Raw genomic sequence first — 3,685 nt, 5'->3', positions numbered from 1 at the left:
GAGCGCCCTCTTCACAGATGTCCATGAGGACTTGGTCCAACCTTTGATCAAAGTTGACCCTTCTAGTGTATGGGTGTGCATCTCCTTGCATCATGGGCAAGTTGAACGCCAACCTTACATTTTCCGGACTAAAGTCTAAGTATTTCCCCCGGACCATTGTAAGCCAATTCTTGGGGTCTGGGTTCACACTTTGATCATGGTTCTTGGTGATCCATGCATTGGCATAGAACTCTTGAACCATTAAGATTCTGACTTGTTGAATGGGGTTGGTGAGAACTTCCCAACCTCTTCTTCGAATCTCATGTCGGATCTCCGGATATTCGCCCTTTTTGAGCTTAAAAGGGACCTCGGGGATCACCTTCTTCTTGGCCACAACTTCATAGAAGTGGTCTTGATGCACCCTTGAGAGGAATCTCTCCATCTCCCATGACTCGGAGGTGGAAGCTTTTGCCTTTCCTTTCCTCTTTCTAGAGGTTTCTCCGGCCTTTGGTGCCATTAATGGTTATGGAAAAACAAAAAAAACTTTAGCTTTTACCACATCAAACTTAGAAGGTTGCTCGTCCTCAAGCAAAAGAAGAAAGAAGAGAGTAGAAGAAGAAGAAATAGAGGAGACGGAGGGGGCTTTGTGTTTCGGCCAAGGGGGATGGGTAGTGTGTACGTTGTGTGAAAATGAAGGAGTGAAGATGGGTTTATATAGGAGTGGAGGGGGGGTATGGTTCGGCCATTATGGGTGGGTTTGGATGGGAAAGTGGTTTGAATTTGAATGGTGAGGTAGGTGGGGTTTTATGAAGGATGGATGTGAGTGGTGAAGAGAATGGTGGGATTTGATAGGTGAGGGGTTTTTAAGGAAGAGGTATTGAGGTGATTGGTGAATGGGTGAAGAAAAGAGAGAGAGGTGGGGTAGGTGGGGATCCTGTGGGGTCCACAGATCCTGAGGTGTCAAGGATTTCTCATTCCTGCACCATGTGGCATGCAAAATGCCCCTTGCTGCCAATCCTGGCGTTAAACGCCAGGTTGCTGCCTATTTCTGGCATTTAACGCCAGCTTCTTGCCCATTCCTGGTGTTAAACGCCAGTCTGGTGCCCATTTCTGGCGTTAAACGCCCAGAATGGTGCCAGACTGGGCGTTTAACGCCCATTCTGCTACCCTTACTAGCGTTTAAACGCCAGTAAGTTTCTCCTCCAGGGTGTTCTATTTTTCATTCTATTTCTCCTTCTATTTTTTCTTTTTCAATTATTTTTGTGACTTCACATGATCATCAACCTACAGAAAACATAAAATAACAAAAGAAAGTAGAAATTTAACATAGATAATTAAAGATTGGGTTGCCTCCCAACAAGCGCTTCTTTAATGTCAATAGCTTGACAGTGGGCTCTCATGGAGCCTCACAGATGTTCAGAGAAATGTTGGAACCTCCCAACACCAAAATTAGAGTTCGAATGTGGGGGTTCAACACCAAACTTAAAGTTTGGTTGTGGCCTCCCAACACCAAACTTAGAGTTTGACTGTGGGGGCTCTGTTTGACTCTGTATTGAGAGAAGCTCTTCATGCTTCCTCTCCATGGTGATAGAGGGATATCCTTGAGCTTTAAACACAAGGGAGTCTTCATTCACTTGAATGATCAATTCTCCTCTGTCAACATCAATCATAGCTTTTGCTGTGGCTAGGAAGGGTCTGCCAAGGATGATGGATTCATCCATACACTTTTCAGTTTCTAAGATTATGAAATCAGCAGGGATGTAATGGTCTTCAACCTTTACCAAGACATCCTCTACAAGTCCATAAGCCTGTTTCTTTGAATTGTCTGCCATCTCCAGTGAGATTCTTGCAGCTTGTACCTCAATGATCCCTAGCTTCTCCATTACAGAGAGAGGCATAAGGTTTATACTTGATCCCAGGTCACATAGAGCCTTCTCAAAGGTCATGGTGCCTATGGTACAAGGTATTGAGAACTTTCCAGGGTCTTGTCTCTTCAGAGGTAATCTCTGCCTAGTCAAGTCATCCAGTTCTTTAATGAGCAATGGAGGTTCATCCTCCCAAGTCTTATTACCAAACAACCTGGCATTTAGCTTCATGATTGCTCTAAGGTACTTAGCAACTTGCTCTTCAGTAACATCTTCATCCTCTTCAGAAGAAGAATACTCATCAGAGCTCATGAATGGCAAAAGTAAATTTAATGAAATCTCTATGGTCTCAGTCTGAGCCTCAGATTCCCATGGTTCCTCATTAGGGAACTCCATGGAGGTCAGTAGACGTCCATTGAGGTCTTCCTCAGTGGAGATCACTGCCTCTTCCTCCTCTCCAGGTTCGGCCATGTGAGACGTGTTTATGGCCTTGCACTCTCTCTTTGGATTCTCTTCTGTATTGCTTGGGAGAGTACTAGGAGGGAGTTCAGTAATTTTCTTACTCATCTGACCCACTTGTGCCTCCAAATTTCTAATGGAGGACCTTGTTTCAGTCATGAAACTTTGAGTGGTTTTGATTAGATCAGAGACTATTGTTGCTAAGTCAAAGTGGCTTTGCTTAGAATTCTCTGTCTGTTGCTAAGAAGATGATAGAAAAGGCTTGCTATTGCTAAACCTGTTTCTTCCACCATTGTTGTTGAAACCTTGTTGAGGTCTCTTTTGATCCTTCCATGAGAGATTTGGATGATTTCTCCATGAAGGATTATAGGTGTTTCCATAGGGTTCTCCCATGTAATTTACCTCTTCCATTGCTGGGTTCTCAGGATCATAAGCTTCTTCTTCAGAGGAAGCTTCCTTAGTACTGCCTGTTGCTGCTTGCATTCCAGACAGACTCTGAGAAATCATATTGATTTGTTGGGTCAATATTTTATTCTGAGCCAATATGGCATTCAGAGTATCAATCTCAAGGACTCCTTTCTTCTGATTTGTCCCATTATTCACAGGGTTCTCTTTCAGAAGTGTACATGAATTGGTTATTCGCAACCATCTCAATGAGTTCCTGAGCTTCTGTAGGCGTTCTCTTCAGATGAAGAGATCCTCCAGCAGAGCTATCCAATGACATCTTGGATAGTTCAGACAGACCATCATAGAAAATATCTATGATGCTCCATTCTGAAAGCATGTCAGAAGGGCACCTTCTGATCAATTGCTTGTATCTTTCCCAAGCTTCATAGAGGGATTCACCTTCCTTCTGTCTGAAGGTTTGGACTTCCACTCTAAGCTTGCTTAATTTTTGAGGTGGAAAGAACTTTGCCAAGAAGGCATTGACTAGCTTTTTCCAAGAGTTCAGGCTTTCTTTAGGTTGTGAATCCAACCATGTCCTAGCTCTGTCTCTTACAGCAAAAGGGAAGAGCATAATTCTGTAGACTTCAGGGTCAACCCCATTGGTCTTGACAGTGTCACAGATTTGCAAGAATTCAGCTAAGAACTGATGAGGATCTTCCAATGGAAGTCCATGAAACTTGCAATTCTGTTGCATTAGAGAAACTAATTGAGGCTTAAGCTCAAAGTTGTTTGCTCCAATGGCAGGGATTGAGATGCTTCTCCCATAGAAGTCGGGAGTAGGTGCAGTAAAGTCACCAAGCACCTTCCTTGCATTGTTGGCATTGTTGTTTTCGGCTGCCATTGTTTCTTCTTCCTTGAAAAGCTCTGTTAGGCCCTCTAGAGAGAATTGTGCTTTAGCTTCTCTTCGCTTTCTCTTCAAGGTCCTTTCAGGTTCA

General features: G+C 43.6%; 1 non-coding gene across 1 annotated transcript; it reads left to right on the top strand.

Annotated features, from left to right (window-relative positions):
• The first annotated feature begins 3,081 nt into the window (after positions 1-3,081).
• Positions 3,082-3,189, top strand: LOC148564675 (small nucleolar RNA R71). The gene has a single exon (XR_015884352.1). It is a non-coding gene; the product is annotated as a small nucleolar RNA R71 (small nucleolar RNA).
• The last annotated feature ends 496 nt before the right edge of the window (positions 3,190-3,685 follow it).

Source organism: Arachis ipaensis, chromosome B5, assembly GCF_059453495.1.
Source record: "Arachis ipaensis isolate K30076 ecotype BB chromosome B5, ASM5945349v1, whole genome shotgun sequence".
NCBI lineage: Eukaryota > Viridiplantae > Streptophyta > Magnoliopsida > Fabales > Fabaceae > Arachis > Arachis ipaensis.
Note: the sequence above shows the minus strand (reverse complement) of the source record. Positions and strands in the feature narration are given on the sequence as shown.